The sequence below is a fragment of the Trichosurus vulpecula genome, chromosome 5, assembly GCF_011100635.1.
Source record: "Trichosurus vulpecula isolate mTriVul1 chromosome 5, mTriVul1.pri, whole genome shotgun sequence".
NCBI classification, from domain to species: Eukaryota; Metazoa; Chordata; class Mammalia; order Diprotodontia; family Phalangeridae; genus Trichosurus; species Trichosurus vulpecula.
The window spans coordinates 201,690,864-201,708,045 of record NC_050577.1 but is presented as its reverse complement, the minus strand read 5'-3'; the positions used below and the strand labels follow the sequence as shown (position 1 = coordinate 201,708,045).

Here is a 17,182-nt window from a genome sequence, read left to right as displayed (position 1 = left end):
GTATTCAACATATTGTTGGATTCTGATTTCTAATCTTTTGGTTATCTTCTTTTTTTGTTTTTTCTGTTTTTGTGAGAGGCTTTGCTGTGGAGTTTGTCTCTTCTTTTGGGGTTTTCTCCTAGGCATCCCTGCGGACATATTATTTCTTTATTGTAACTATTTTCTGTTGTTTACTCATTTTTTAAACCTTATTACCTAAATTGAAACTTTTTGTTAGTGCCAAGCTCTGCGTGGAAGGAATGTTGGGCCCTTAAGGTTGGCTCAGACCAGCAAGTCATAAACTTTCAGTGCCTTAAGCAGTGCAACCTAGTATGTGTTCTGATCTCAGTACTTCTGATTCAAGCTATGCAGGCTCAAGACCTGGGTTCAGGGTCTCAAAATACAGCTGTTGGTTCACCCCTTCTAATAGATAGCTACTGGACAGAACTGCAGGTCCAACATTGGTCTGTGCTGTCTGCCCACAGTACACAGTCACAGGCCCTAACCCTGTTGGAGATAAAAATTTCTTTCATAGTGACACAGTCACAGTCTTGCTTCTGTCTTTGTTCCAAGCCTAGGTAGGAACACAACAGAAATTGCCAGCATCAGCTCTGGCATTGGAAGGTTTCTTCATGGACCTTCCTAGTTGGGTCCCTTGACCAGTGTCCAAAAGTATCTGCCTTTCTTCTTTCCAGGAAAAGAGAAGATTTAGTGAAGTGATTACAGGATCACAGAATTAACACTGGAAGGACCTTAGAGTTCATATGGTCCAATCCTCTTATTTTATTTAAAATTTTAAAAATATTATATATATGTATATATAGATACATGTTTTTTTAATCATAAAATATGCCTTCTCATTCTTCCACCTCCCCCCAATTGAGAATTAAAGGAAAAACAAATCCTGTTATAAACATATATAGTCAATCAAGACATATTTCTACATTGGCCATGTCAAAAAAATTGTCTCATTTTGGCTTCTGAGTAAGCTTCATCATCATTCCTTTGGAATTGTGGTTGGTCATTCAGTATACTGATAAGAGTTCCTATTTCTTTCAAAGTTGTTTGCTTTACCATATTGCTGTCATTGTGTAAATTATTCTCTTGGTTTTGTTCACTTCACTCTGCATCAGATCATACAAGTCTTCTCAAGTTTCTCTGAAACTATTTCCATTATCATTTCTTATAACACAATAGATCTGATCACATTTCTAAACCATAACTTGTTCATCCATTCTCCCATTTATGGGCATCCCCTCAGATTTCTGTTCTTTGCCATCTCAAAAGACCTATGAGTGTTTTTGTATATTCTTAGAGTTTGTTTTGCTTATGCTTAATCCCTCCCTTAATCCACCCTTCTCTATCTGCCTAATCCCCCTCCTCCCTTTTCTTTCTATTTCCATGTTGAGTGAAATGTATTTTTGTACCCAATTCTCTCTGTGTGTGTATAAGTATGTATATATATATGTGTTTTTTCTTACTTTAACCTGTTTAGATGAGAGTGAGGTTGGCTGTTAACTCACTTCCATTCCCTCCTCCTTGTTTGAATAGAGGTCTACCTATTCATTCTAATTATATGAGATAATTTTTCCTAGCTTTGATTCCTTTCCCCCTCACCAAGTATATTCCTCTTCCTTTCTCTTTACATTCTTATCTTAAGATCATCAAGACAAACAGGACTAAACTAATCCCATGCCTTCTATCTAATTAGACTTCCTTTATGATCCCTGATGATGATTGGGCTCAGGGGGGTCACATGTATCATCTCCCCACATTTGTGTATAAGTAGTTTATACTTTTAAATTCCTTATCATTATTCATTCATGTTTACCTTTTTATGTTTTCCTTAACCCTTGTGTTTGTACTTCAAAGTTTCCCTGCAGCTGTTTCTTTTTATTTTGATTTTTTTGTATCAGGGATGTCTAGAAATTCTCTATTTTTTCATTAAAGGTCCATTTCTTCCCCCCTGTAACATTATACTGAGTTTTGCTTGGTAAATTATTCTTAGTTGTAAATCCATATTCTTTACTTTTTGAAATATTGTATTGTAAGTATTCTTCTCCTTTATATTGGCAGCTACTAGATTGTGAGTGATCCTAACTGTAGCTCCTTGGCACTTAAATTTTTTCCTTCTGGCTGCTTGCAATATTTTTTCCAGAAACTCTAGGTTTTAGCTGTGATGTTCTGGGAATTTCAGTTTTGAGGTTTATTTCATGAGGGGACCAATAGGTTCTTAATTTTTTTCTTTGCCCTGTGGTTTTTAGAGATCTAGGTAGTTGTTTTTTAAAGATTTCTTGAGATATGATGTCTAGGCCCTTTTCCGTCTTGGCATTCAGGTAGTCCAATAATCCTTAAAGGTTTTTTCTCCTCAAACTTTTCCTTAAAAGTCATTTTTGTGACGAGACACCTTACATTTTCTTCTCTCTCTTTTTTTCCAGCCTTTGGGTTATTATTTGTTGTTTTCTCATATGGAGTTATTGGCTTCTGTTTGGTGCTTTCTAATTTTCAAGGACTTTTGTTGCTTGGGCAAGATTTTGTACTTCTTGTGCCAAGCTTTTAATTCCCTTTCCAGTTCTTTCTTTCAAAGCTATCATTCTCTTCCAGTATTTTTCCTCAAGTGTTTTCATTTCATTTACAAAAACATTTTTTTAAACTTTTGCTTCATCTTTTCCAGGAATTCTAGTTGAGTTCATGTGCAGGCTATGTTTTTCTCTGAGGCTTTGCTTGTAGATGTTTTGGAATCATTCTCTTCTGCTTTTATGTTTGGAGTTTTCCTGCTACCATAATAACTCTTTGTGATAGGATTCTTTTTTTTGTTTGCCCATTCTTCCAGCCTACTTCTTCTTGACTTTGAATTTGATGTAAGGGCTAGGTTCTGCTCTACTTCTGGAAGGAAGACCTGGGCTGGTCTTGTTGCAGCTTTCTTATTGAGAATTGTGTTATTTTAGGATCTCAGGGACCTTTCAGATCGGGGACCAGTGCTTTCAGTGCTCTGATCCAGGAAAGAGTCTGATTGCTGCCTCTTTTGTCTAAACTGCAGGTTTTTGACCTGGGTTTTGGTTAGAATGACAATTTTGACTGCGGCTGGATTCAGTCACTGTTAGCTTGCTCCAAAGCTCTGCTGGTTCAGAGTGTAGAATTATAGACTCCTTTGGTCTAGGATTCTTGCCTTGGTTTTTCCTCTGCAGACTGTGCTAGATGCCGGAACTGAGGTCTTGCTTTGCTCTATCTAGGGTTATGAGTCAAATAGCTGTTGCTTGCTTCTGAACTTTGTCCTTTCTTAATATACTGCCTGTGGCCTCCTTACCCAGGAATGCCATCCTTGTGCTCAGATCTCCCTCTCAGTCTGCCCTGGATCTGTGACCCAGACTTATGTAGTAGGTGAAAAAGTTGCCAGTTGATGCCTGTCCCCATCTCAGTGTCCCTGTATGGATCTAGGGGTGAATATAAGTATGGGAACTCCTCTGGTCCTGGGCTCTAGAGTGCTCAAGGTGTGGTATGCTCTTGGCCGAACCCCAGTGTCCACAGACCTCCGTGTCTTTCTCCCTGTGCTGAGCTGGGCTAGAGAAATGACTCACTATGACCTTTTCTGGATTTCTCCATCAGGCTTCAGTCTGGTGCATTTTCTAGTACTGTCTGGGGGAGCTTTGTGAGCAGGAGCTCAGCTACATTGCTTTCTGCTGCTTTGCCATATTCCAGTCACCTCCTTTCACAATTAGCTGTCAAACTGATCTTCCTAAAGCACTAGTCCTACCCGCCTGGGGCCAGGGTTGGAATAAGAAAAAGGAGGTGCTGGTGCAGGGGCCACAGCCCATACTTCCCTGGGTACTCTGGTTGGGGTCAGCTGAGGCTTTGTTTTTTCACATGGTAATGGCAGGTGCAGGGCAGAGTAGGTTCTGCCCTCACATGTGGCAGCCTCCATGGCCCCCACAGGGCACTCCCAAAATATATGTGAGCCCTTCATGTCAGGAAGGATGGTCTGACACAAGGTTTGCACAAGAGAAAAAGCAGCAAAATACTGTCCCCTTATGCCTATTCAGGGCTGGCTTAGTCTAGAGTATTTTTCCCTTTGCCTGCCCTTGATTGGTTCAAGGTTGGCCAGAATTGAAGTTTTGAAGGAGTACCCTGTGCTGGAAAAGTTAGCCTTGGGGGAAAGGAAAGATTGCTCAGATACCAGGAGGTTATCAATAGTGGCAAAGCAAATGAGTCTCTGACTTGGTTTGTATTTCAGAAAGTTCCCTACTGCAAAGTATGAAAAATCTGTTTTCATGGGGATTTGAAAATCCAGTCAGATTTGTGCCTTTGTCCCTTTGCCAACCTTTTTTTATTTCCTCCAAAAGAGGTAGTAGAGGTTTTGGGTTTAGGAAGAGAGAGTTGGGAGGGTAGGGTAGGGTTGGTGGGGGTGGGAAAGAATGTAATCTCTACCTAAATTAGGGTGAAAGTCGTGTGGGGGCCTACCTGTCATCCATTTAGAGCTGTTTCTTTTGACTGGTAAGAACAATGAGTGAAGGTCACTGTGAATTTTAAGGAGGCCCAGGCAAGGCTATAGATAAAAAGGGATGAGAGACTCCAGGAAACTTGGGTTTTCTTCTTATCTAGGTCTCTGACCTGCCAGGTGCTGTGGGGAAAACCACCCACCATGTCTGAGCCTCTTTTTTCTTGTTGAAATAGGAATTGATTTCCATTGCTGCCCTGCCCCCCTAGAATCTTATAATCCTAGAGTGCCATTGGTGGAAGAGACCTTGGCAGTCATCTAGAGGTCACCAGTGGGAAAGAGTGTTGGACTTGAAGTCAGAAAGAAATCTGACTTTGAATCCTGTTTCTGGCACTTACTAGCTGTGTAACCAGGGTTATATGAGTCAACCCTTCTGAACCTCAAAGACTACTAAGTGATGGATAGAACACTGGACATGGAGTCAGGAAGGTTTGTGTTCAAATGTGGCTGCAAGCACTTACTCTTTGACCTCCGAGCAAGTCTTTCAACCTCAGTTTCCTTGTTTGTAAAATTGGGATAATAATAGCACCTACCACCTGGGGTTGTTGTGAGGACAAAATGAGATGATATTTGTAAAGTGCTTTGCAAACCTTAAAGTGCTGTTCAAATGCTAGATATTATTAATATTATTACGACTATCTTTTATTATCTAAGAATACCTACAGTACCTAACTCACATAATGAGGATCAAATGAGATAATGTGCATAAAGCACTTTATAAAATCTTTAAAGTAACATGCAGCTATCCCAAAGCTCTTAATTCAGTTTAATGTTTCTGTAGATTGAAATGGCACTAGGACTTTTGGGACACTCTCCATAAATGTCAGTGATTGTCTTGTCCAGCTTGGTTTCCAGTCTCACAGTGTTCATCCTGCTGGTTAACCTGTCTACAATGTAGAATTGATGGAATCCTAGTGTTGTTGGAAAGGGTGAATTAGAGGTCAGAGTTCAGTTAGTTTAACCCCTCTCCGAAGCCTAAATTCCTTCTCCGTCGGCCCTCCCTTCACTGAGTGGCCTTCACAGGAGGCTGTCTGGGAAGGGCTATGGTCTTCAAAAATGTATGGATCTTGAGGGATTTGGATTTTTTTTTCATAAGCATGTTTTTGTTTTTTAAAAGTATGTTTTATTGATGTCTTTGATATTTACTTCATGGTTGACTTGGAACACCCCTTTTTCCCTGCCCTCCATTGTAACAAAGAAATACAATTAAGAAAAAAATACTTGATACAGTGACAGAATATGATAGTGTATACACACACACACACACACACACACACACAAATACACATACACACACAAACACACACACCTCACTCAGCAGCTAGGTGACACAGTAGATAGAGTGCCAGGCCTAGAGTCAGGAAGACTCATCTTCCTGAGTTCAGATGTGGCCTCAGACACTTACTGGTTGTGTGATTCAAGGCAACTCACTTAATACTGTTTGCCTCAGTTTCCTTATCTGTAAAATGAGCTGGAGAAGGAAATGGCAAACCACTCCAGTATCTTTGCCAAGAAAATCTTTCCCACATGGGGTCATGAAGAGTTGCACATGACTGAAATACAACACACACACACACACACACACACACACACACACACAAACACACGTACCCACATACCCACACTTTAATTCTCATCTTTCTGCCCTCAATTCTGCATCAGTTAGTAGAGAAATCTGCCCATGAATATGTCTTCTGAATTTCTCATATTCATCATTTTGTACTGCCCAATAATATTTAATTACATTCATGGGATGTACATTTTCAAGCAGTCTGTAACAATGGGCACTCACCCTGTTTCCATTCTTGGCTACCCCAAAGAATGGTTCTATGGGTTTTGGGGGGTATGTTTTGGAAATTTTTTCTGCGTTTTTCTACCTTGAGGTAGAAAATGTCTGTCCAAAAATGAGATGCTGGGGCTAAAGGGTATGGACAGTTTATTCACAGATAATTTCAAAATAATATCCAGAATTGTTCGACCAATTTACAGTTCCACCAAAAGTATTTTAGCAGGCAGTTCTTCCCACCCTCCCTTCAACATTGATTATTCACATTTTTTGTCATCTTTGCCAATTTGCAAGGTGAGTGGTGAACTCTCAGAGTTCTTTTAATTTGTATTTCTCTTACATTAGTGATTTGGAGTATGTTTTTAAATGGCCATTTATAGTTTGTTATTCTTCATTCTTCTTTTGAAAATTGTTTATTCAAATCCTGTAATGACTTATTTATTGGTATTATATATTTGTGCCAATTCCTTATAAATCTTGGATATCAGACTTTTTTATGAGAGATTTTTGATGAAAATAAATTTTTTCATCTCTACAGTTTCTCTCTTTATTCTGTCTTCATTGATTTTATTCATGGTTTTTTTATGTCTTCTATCCCTTCTTGGGTTAATAATTCTCCTAGCTAAAGTGCAGTATTGTTTTCAGAGTAGTAAATCTTACACTGTCCCATTGTCAAAGGAGGGTCCAGTATCTCATAGAAGGGAAAAAATAAGTCAAAACAAACCAGCCTGTCAGCCGTCACTTTAATCAGAGCTTCTGAACTTATGAACTTGTTTTGAAAAATATTTGGATAATTTTATTTCCATATAATTGATTTATTTTGTAATTTAATGCATTTAAAAGCACTATTCTGAGAAGGGACCCATAGTCTCTACCACATTGCTAAAGGGGTCCATGACACAAAAAAAAGGTTTAGAATAATAATAATAATGACAACCACATCAGTAGCTAACATTTATAAAGTGCCTACTATGTGCCATACACTATGCTCTTTATAGTTATTACGTCATCTGAGCCTCAGGACAATCCTGGGAGATAAGTGCTGTATTTATCCCCGTTTTACAGATGAGGCAAACTGGGTTAAGTGACTTGCCCAGAGTCACATAGCTAGTAAATGTCTGAGGCTGGAGGTCTTCTGGCTTCAGGCCCTGGGTTTTATCCAGTGCTTCCTGCCCCCAGTTTAATCTTCCAGAGATAGGAGGAGCAATTTATCATAGTAGGCCAGATCAGATTATGACTAGAGATAAGAGGAATTTATTAACAAGTGAAAATTCTCTAAAGTCTGAGGGCTGCTGGAATTAAGATCATGTTGGCCAAAGCTGCATATTTATAGCTTCTGTGTACATAGTTATTTACATGTTGTCTCCTCAGTTAGACTATAAGCTCTTTGAAGGCAAGGACAATTTTTTTTCCTTTTTTTTTTTGCTTTCTTTGAATCCCCATCACTTAACACATTGCCTTGTATACGGTAAGTATTTAATAAATACTGTCACTTCTTGAAGGTAGGTTGTGGCTCAGAGAATTTGCATGTTGCCTCCAAACATACAGTAAATAACAGATAGTAAATAATATTCTATCCCAGGACTGTTGATTCCATGTCTAGTGTCAGACCATGAAGAAACCTACCTCCATACTCCTTTTCCTTATTGCTTCTTTAAGGTAATGGCTTTGAAAGAGTTCACTTTAAGTTAGCTTAATTAAATTTCTTGAATATATTGGAGGAAGGCAGGGGCAGAAATCAAAGGCTCTGACTTCTCTGAGAATTGGAGGGTGGAAAATTTTTGATTAAGGTCAAGTTCAGAGTTCTCAGGGACGTAGAGGCGTGCTCATTAAGTCAATCGGGAGGCATTTATTAAACACCTACTGGGTGCCAGCCACTGTGCTAAGCACTAGGAACACGACTCATATTTTGGAATCTTAATTGGTTATGCAAAAAAGGACAGAACAAGGTTTCTGCACAAGAGACTTTGGCTTAACTCTGGGTCGGAGAAGTTGCCTCAAGAGAGCACCTTTGCTCCTCTCCCTGTGACCTCCCTAAGCCTGTTCTCTATGGCAAAATTAAGGATGCATCTGCTGGCCAGAGTAGCAGAAGCCCAAGGGAAACCTCACAGGACTCGGAAGTTTGCCTGCATCTTTAATTCTTGCTTGCCCTTCATTGCTGTTAGTCTGTCTTTTCTTGAATGTGGCTGGTCTAACCCTCTCAATTATCTGACTTATCAAGACAGACAGAATCCCAGGCGAGCTGAACAATTAGCTTTAGATAGCCATGATCTCACTTGTATGGATATCCCTTCTACTGATGCAAATTATAGTCTCTCCATGCCTTGGTAGAGGTCTTGCCAGCCTTTGGATGATGAGTTTCTCCTTATTTCATTGGTCTGGTCTTTTGACATGCAGCCAATTGGCAGGCCTATATGTGCAACCTCTTCAGAGCTTGCAGCTCTCTGGCCCATCCTGCGAGAATCCAGGACAGCCTCTATGCTGTGACATGTAGTGTATTCAAATATAGTTCTTAAAAATTTAAGGATGGGACTTTTTTTTCCTTCCTCCAGGCACATAGGTTATACGAGTTGGGGATGTCAGATTCAGGTGAAGGGTGAATTTAATGTTGGTTATATGGTCCCTGAGGGACAGACTAGCAGAATGTTGGGGCCTTAGAGACAAGGGATGGAGCCAGTGCCTAGGATAGCCTTGGAGTGCTAAGAGGCTTCCTGAATTTTGGTGTTATCTGACTGGCTGTTTCCTTTTGATAGGGGTGGCTGGGCAATGGTGACTCAGCCCTGGTGACCCAAGAAATACAACAATAGCGGTTTTGTCCTAGGGCAGCAAGGAAGCGTCTGCCTATCAGTCGTGTCCTCCTGAATGCCTGTTGTTTTGATCTGGGAGGGGCTGCAGTGTGTGTGTTTGTGTGTGTGTGTGTGTGTGTGTGTAGGTGAAGATGCATGTATGTGTGTGTGTGGTACATGCATATGTATGGGGTGGAGTGAGGAAGTAAGGCATTTTCTCACAATTCAGCAAATTCTTATTAGGTGTGTACTATATGCAGGTTATTATTTTGGGAACTGATGAGCCACAACAAAACAGCTCCTGTCTTTTAGGAACTTACATTCTGTCAGAAGTAGGGTGGGATGGTGAGAGAGAGGCAACATGTACTTTTTTTTTAATTAAAGAAATTTTTTTGGTTACATTTTAAGTTCCAAACTGTCTCCTTCCTTTCTTCCCCACCCATACTGCCACCATTTCTCTCTCTGTCTCTGTCTGTCTGTCTCTCTCTCTTTCTCTCTCTCTGTCTCTCTGTCTCTCCCGCCCTCCCCTCCCCCTCACACAGACATACAGGCACACACACACACACACACACACCCCCCTAAAACCATACTATGCATACTCCTGTTTATCAGTTCTTTCTTTGTAGGTGGATCGCATCTTCCTTAATAGATCCCTTGTATTTGATTTGAGTATTTATAATATTCGGAATAACTTAATCATTCACAGTTATTCTTCAAACAATATTGATCTTACTGTATACTAGGTTGGTTCTGCTCATTTCACTCTTGATTAATTCATGCAAGTTTTTCTAAAATCAACCTGCTGCAACATGTACTTTCAGTCCTGTCTGACCATTCCTGACCCCAATGGGGATTTTCTTAGCAAAGACACTGGAGGTGTTTGTTATTTCCTTCTCCAGCTCATTTTATAGATGAGAAACGGAGGCAAACAAGATTAAGTGACTCGCTCAGAGTCACACAGCTAGTAAGTGTCTGAGGCCATATTTGAACTCAGGAAAGATGGATCTTCCCCGCTCTAGGCCTGGCACTCTATCCCCTGCGCCACCTAGCTGCCAACATGTACACAGACATATAAATAAAAGATAATTCAAGTGGCTGAAAAAAAGAGTTTTATGTAACTTCAGGCTCAAAGTTGCATTTTAGCCCCGAAGCTAATGTTAGTTATCCTGGGCTGATTATTAGAGTCAGAGTCCAGAATGAGGGAAGAAAAGAGGTAAATAGTTAACTAGAGAATTAACAAATCTTTATTGATCATTTAATGTGTAAGGCAGGACATTTCTTAGGTACCTAAAAAGTGTCCAATTCCAGACCCTAAACTAGTTCTCAAATCCTGGAGCAGCAGGAATGCCCTAAGCCCTGAAACCTAGCTTTCACCTGGCTGGGCAGAGATCGACCTCCTCTGGTCTTGAAAGAGTTACTTTCCTTCCATTGGACTTGCTTATCAGCAGGATCTGCTTGAACATTTGGTAGCATCTTAAAAAGGCCTCTGGGCTCCTCCTGAAGCTTCAACTTAGTGAGAACAGAAATGTCTTTGATTTTAAAATTTGACGAGATTTTTCCAGATATCTACTGGGTCACACTCACATGTCTTAACCGTCTGTCTTGGACATCAGAATTGTGAAGGGAGTGGAGGAAGAAATCTTTTGTTACTTCTGTCTTCTTTCCTCCTCTGGGGAATCAGGCAGGATTTTCAGATATCGAGTCCTTGGGAAGTCTGGCTTCAAGGCTGGCCTGAGTCAAAATTATTGAAGTAGGCAGTTTCTTTTCAGCATTCCCAGCTTGCCTTTTTTTTTTTTATCCAGAGGTGTTGGCAGGGTGGAAAGAATGCTGGAGTTGGAGTCAGATCTTAGTTCCTGTTTTGGCTCTGCTACTCTGTGACTTTGGGAAAGTCATTTCCAATCTCTGGGCCTTGGTTGTCTCATATGTAAAGTGTTGGGTCTGGATCAGGAGATTGCTAAGGTTCTTTTGATGGCCAGCAATTCTGCACGTATATGATCTAATCTTATCCCTTTCTGTGTTTCAGGATCCCAGTGCCCTCCAGTTTCTTCCCCTCTTTTCCCCATGACTTTAGACAAATTCCTTGATTTCTGGGTACCTCAAGGCCTTATAAATAAAATAGAGTTAATAGCTGCCTTGTAGTATTATTCATATACTGGAAATGGTTGGAAGACCCAGTTGGAGTCCTGGCTCTGACATTTTCCAAGTGTGTGACCCTGCTCGAGCCACCTCATTGAGCCTGTTTCTTTCTCTAGAAAATGAGGAGCCTGGATTAGATTATCTCTGAGGGCCCTTGCAACTCTAAATCCTATGAATCACGACCATATTTTTTTCATTACTGTAAGAAAATTTCCTGGAAGAGGTGGGAAGGATGTCAGGAGAGGGAAGAGAAAGGGCTCTTGGAACTGTCATCAATTTCCTAGGAAAACAAAACAAAACAAAACAAAACTGGCAGGCTTTTCTTCGGAGCCTCCTCCTTTGTCTTGACTCTTCCCCTTCTTTGTGTGGCCGTCCCTGGTTTCCTAACTCTTGTATTTCCAGAGTCCTTCCTCCCTTTTATGGGCCTCTCTCTGGTTCAGTGCCTGGCTTATTTTACTGCCACAAGATGGCAGTAGCAAACCTTCTTATGTCTCTCTTGCTGGTTGTTTTCCAAGGTCTAGGCTGCTGCTCCATGATGGAGGAAATCCAATCTCTTCATTTTATCAGCAGTATGGGATAGACAAAAGAGCACTGGATTTGGAGTCAAGAGACCAAATCTGACCTTGCTACCTGGCCTTGAGCGTCGCCTCTAGGCCTCAATTTCTTCTTCTGTAAAGTGAAGTGAGTGAGAGAGATGACCACCAAGATTCCTTTCATCTCTGAATCTCTGATTCTGTTAGATGATAGAGGAACAGATTAAGGCTTAGATAGTTAGAAAGACTTACCTAATGTCTAGCGTTAATAAGTCACAGAGCTAGAATGGGGACCCAGGTTCAGAGTGGGACAGACCCATGAGGGCTAGGCCCCCCCAAATTGCAGATTATTTCCTTAAACTTGAGACCAGGGCTTCCAGGGAGAGCACCAAGTACTAGTTTACTCCTGAGTACCATACCTAGCTCTGCCATGGGGAGTTTCAAAAGGTCATAGCCTTCAAGGGGGCTACTGTCCTCATAGCTCATTTGCATTGTTGAAATAGTCTGAGGTACTCTTGGTAGCCTGAGCTGTTTATTTTTTTTAAATTATTTATTTATTTTTAGTTTTCACCCTTTACTTCCATTAGATTTTGAGTTTTAAATTTTCTTCCCCTCCTTCTCCTTCCCCCTCCCCAAAATGACGTGCAGTCTGATTATAGGCCCTACTTACACAATCATATTAAACATATTTTCACGTTAGTCATGATGTAAAGAAGAATTAGAACTAATGGGAGGAACCACGAGAAAGAAGAAACAAAACAAGAAGACAAAAGAAAAAGAGAGCCAATAGGATGCTTCCATCTGCATTCACACTCCAAAGTTTTTTCTCTAGACTTAGAGAGCAGTTTCCATTGTGAGTCTTTTGGAGTTGTCTTAGATCCTTGCATTGCTGAGAAGAGTCAAGTCTGTCAAAATCAGTCCTCGCACAATATGGCTATTATTCTGTACAACATTCTCCTGGTTCTGCTCCCCTCACTCAGCAACAGTTCATATAAGTCTTTCCAGGTTTTTCTGAAGTTTGCCTGCTCATCGTTTCTTAGAGTACAATAGTATTCCACTTTGTTCACATAACTATAACTTGTTCAACCATTCCCCAGTTGGTGGGCATTGCCTCAATTTCCTATTCTTTGCCACCACAAAAAGAGCTGCTATAAATATTTTTGTACATGTGGGTCCTTTTTCTGTTTTTGTGATCTCTTTGGGGTACAGCCCTAGAAGTGGTATTGCTGGGTCAAAGGGTATGCACAGTTTTATAGCCCTTTGGGCATAGTTCCAAATTTGAACTGTTTCTTATTTTGGGGGATAATAGACTCAGGGGAGATGGGACAAGGTAGGTAGCAAACAACCTAGCTGAAATGAGAAAGTAGCTTAAGGCCAAAGACATTCTAGATCCCTCATAGGCCTCAACATGTCTTTAAACAATTTAAAAGGGAACTTCAGGTAACTTCTGAATGTAATTTTGTTGTCTGGTAACTGAGGAAGGCCAGAATAACCCATTCTCTAGAAAAGTCAAACACAGAATATGCTTTTCTAACTGAAATTAGCTGTAACTCTTTCCTCAGGGAGAGAAATTAATTAGAATAGGTCAAAATATTTTCTGAGCCTCTTATATGCCCAGCACTGTACTGGATAGAAAGTTTGAGTATGAGAGGGTTCCTGCCCTCAAAAGACTTACAATTAAATTGGGAAGATGATTTGTCATCACATTATCACGGTTTATATTTATACAGTATTTATATATGTGTAAATATTATATGTATATATACATAAACACACATACATACATACATATATATGTGTGTATATATATATGTGTATATATATATATATATATAAAATGCCTTCTAAGTGCTATGCATTATGTTAAGCATATAACAAATATTGTCTCATTTGGTCCTCACAGCAATCCTGGGAGGTAGGTGCTACTATTTATTATGTTATTTATTATTTTACAGTTGAGGAAACTGAGGCAAACAAGTGACTTGCCCAAGATTACACAGCTAGTAAGTATTTGGATATTCCCTCTAAGGGTGCAGATTGAAACCAATCAGTACCTTCCCTATCCTTTGTGACTCTTGTTCATCTTCTCCCCCGAGTTTGCCAGAGTGATGTTGTCTTCTTTATAGTTTATATAATGTGATGTTGGTCTTCTGTACCTTTTCTTGACATTGAGAGGATACCAGTAGAGCCCATGGATTGCCTGCCATTTGAACTCAGTTCTCTCTGCCTCCCAGCCCAGTATTCTTCGCAGTAGACTCACATCCCTCCTTGTAGTCAGAAGACTTGGCTTTGGGCCCTGGCTTGAGCGCTCATTATCTGTGTGACTTTGAGGGAATCATTTCACCATTCACAGCTTCGGTCTCCTCACCTGTAAAATGGAGATGATAAAATCTCACAGAGTTGTTCTGAGGAAGTTTTTGCACTTGCTTCATGCTCAGCCCATCCTTTTGGTGGGACGTTTCTTTGATCACACTTTTTATCTGGAGCTTCTTTGTAATTCTTTGTAATAGCCTGCTCAGATACTCCGTTCACCTCTGGGTAGCTCCAAACTTCTCCCTGAAACATAGGCTCATATTTTTAATACTAGTAGTCTACTGGAGTTAGTGAATGGAGTGCTGTATTTAGGCAATTAAGAACTGAAGATGAGAATGTGAGGCGTGACTTAAGATTGCTTCTTCTTCATTCACATATTTGTTAACTGCCTGTGGATGGAGCATTGTGTTAGGTGCCAGAAAGCCTACCAGGTTTAGACAAGACCTGGTCCCTTCTTCATGGATTGTACTGTCTAGTATACTGATTTTAACTTAGCTAGACTTGAACAAGTGATCTTTCTTCAAAGTACTAGAGTCACCTTGGGAAGTTACAAGCGTAATTCAATTTATATATATATATATATATATATGTATGTATGTATGTATATAAATAATACATTTTTTATTGGTGCCTTTTGTCTTTTCATCAGTCCTTTTGGTCCTCCCCCTGCCCCAAAAGACCCTGCTAAGATTAAACCCTCCGTCAGACAAAGAAAAACAGTTAAGCAAAAATATTTCAAGCAATGACCACATCTGACAAAGTGTAGGTTATTAAGTCCTTATAGACTGTTCTCCGGGATCTTTTTTAATTTTTATTTTTAACCAGACCATAGATTTCTTTAGTGAGAAAACACAACCCATGCAGAATTGCACCAGCTCTGCAAATTTTTGTTTCCTGGGTCACTGAGAATTAAGTGACTAGCCCAGGATCACAGCCAGTGTATGTCAGAGACAGGACTCAATCCGGGTCTTTCTGATTCTCATGCCTATTCTCTATTAATGGTGCCATGTTGCTTCTCACTCTTATTGGTTTTTCAGTTACTCAGCAATCTTTTGTTTACATTGTTTTCCTATATAGTTCACTCTGCTCTTAATTCCTATAATGTTTTTCCTGTTTCTCTGAATTCCTCGTAGTCTTCGTTAGTTACTTCATAGTAATAATATTCCATTACTTTTGAATACTGTTATTTTTTTAGCTATTCCCCAAATGATGGGCATCAACTTTATTTCCATTTTTTTTTGCTTCCTGAAATGCTTTATCTAATATTGTTCCCATTGCTCCAAACACGTTTGTGTTCCTCTTTTGAAACTGGCTTTAGGGCCCCATCATGAAAATGAGTCTCATTACACCCAGCGGGATCTTCCAGCATTTAACATTTTATGACTATTCATTAGTCTTGGCTGTTTTTTGGTTCTTTTCATCATTCAAATATACACTCAAAGGACAAAGAATTGCCCCAATTTTTGATTAACAGCAGTAACAACAGTGCCTTACATTTGTGTGCTGCTTTATCATTGACAGAGCTACCTTCATATACATTTTTTCCTTTGATCCTTACAACAGCCCTATTAGGTAGATAGGACAGGTGTTACCCTCAATTTACAGATGAGATAACAGAGACTTAGAGAGGGTAAGTGACTTGGCCAAAGTCTTATAGTTAGTAAGACAAATTCCAAGGCTAAGTAAGGAATTAGCTTAAATATAGATCTAATTCCAAGTTCAGTATCTTTTTTTTAGGCTTTACTTTCTATTCGAAGGAATGTGCCCCTGACACATTCCAAGAAAAAATTCCAGAAATATTTTGAACAGCTTCATTGGGACATGTGTAGTTACTTGGAAGGAGAGAACCCTAATTTTTGCTAAATTCTAAATTAAAATTCTAAATTACTAAATTCTAGTGTGTTTGCTTAAAGAAAAGGTCAGTCTCACCACTTTAACATAGTAGGCAAATAAAAAGGTAAAAATAATATCGGGCAGCACATCCTAAGTGCCATATGAGTGCTACAGTCATTAAGTGTTCTAAGAATTCAATAATGAAGTTGAATTCAATAAACCTTAAATGCCAGCTCTTTGAAAGACATTGTGCTGGCCTTGGAGATACCAAACTGAAATTGAAGGCTTGTACCCTCAAGGAATTTACATTCTAATGAGGGAAGATAGCTATGTATACAAGTAAGTAAATAAGAAAGAAAGAAGAAAGGTAATAAGTATTTATCAAATGCCTTCTGTGTGCCAGCCACAGATATTATACTATATTTTAATATAATTAGTATAATAAAATAATTTACATACATGTTATATATACATATATATATACATATACACATATACACATATATCTCTGTACCTATGCCTGCACACACACACAAACACACACAAAATAATTTCAAGAGGAAGAGACCACTATTGATTGGGGGAATTAGGCCAGACCTTGTGTCACTGGGGGTAGCATCTGATCTGTGCTTTGAGGAAGGCTAGGGATTCTAGGAGAAGAGAGGAGAGGGAGATCATAGTGTATACTGAGTTTTTAGGGAAATCTTCTCAGAGGAGGTGGTATTTGAGTTGAACTTGGGAAGATAGGAATGCTTTTTGTTGAGAATAATGATAAGATTGTACTCCGATTGGTAGTCACCATATAGAAGGGACCCTGGCTATGCCATTAGAGCACAAATGCTGACAGTTCATACCATTCTGGGTGGTGATATAGCACCAAACCAAGGTGATGGACTGTGTGTCCTCCCAGGAACAGCCTAGCCAAGAGTGGACAGGTTGTTTTACTGGATGATTAAATTTTTTGAGTCAAAGGACCATATTTTTTTTTAATTAAGATTTTTTATTTTTAGTTTACAACACTCAGTTCCACATAATTTTGAGTTCTAGATTTTCTTCCTCCCCCGCCCCCACACCAAGACAGCATGGAATCCAATATATCTTTTACATATAACTTCACATTAAACTTATTTACACAATAGTCAAGTTGTAAAGAAAAATTATGGTCAATGGAATGAATCATGAGAAAGAAGAAACAAAACCAAAAAAAAAAAGGAAAAACCAAGGTTAAAAAAAAGGCAAGCATACAGTGTGCCTCAGTCTGCATTCAGACTCCATAGTTCTTTCTCTGGATGTAAATAGCTCTCTCCCTCATTAGTCCTTT

General features: G+C 39.6%; 1 protein-coding gene across 5 annotated transcripts in view; it reads left to right on the top strand.

Moving 5' to 3' along the window:
• The window catches only part of TSPAN9 (tetraspanin 9), a 236,897-nt gene that overhangs the window by 28,996 nt on the left and 190,719 nt on the right, over positions 1–17,182 (top strand). For 2 of the 5 annotated variants that reach the window (XM_036758640.1, XM_036758637.1), the window contains exon 4: positions 13,671–13,718. The exons of the other annotated variants lie outside the window; for them this stretch is intronic. The gene's annotated coding sequence lies outside the window, so the exon portion shown is untranslated. The remainder of the gene's footprint in view (positions 1–13,670; positions 13,719–17,182) is intronic. 5 annotated transcript variants of the gene reach the window in all.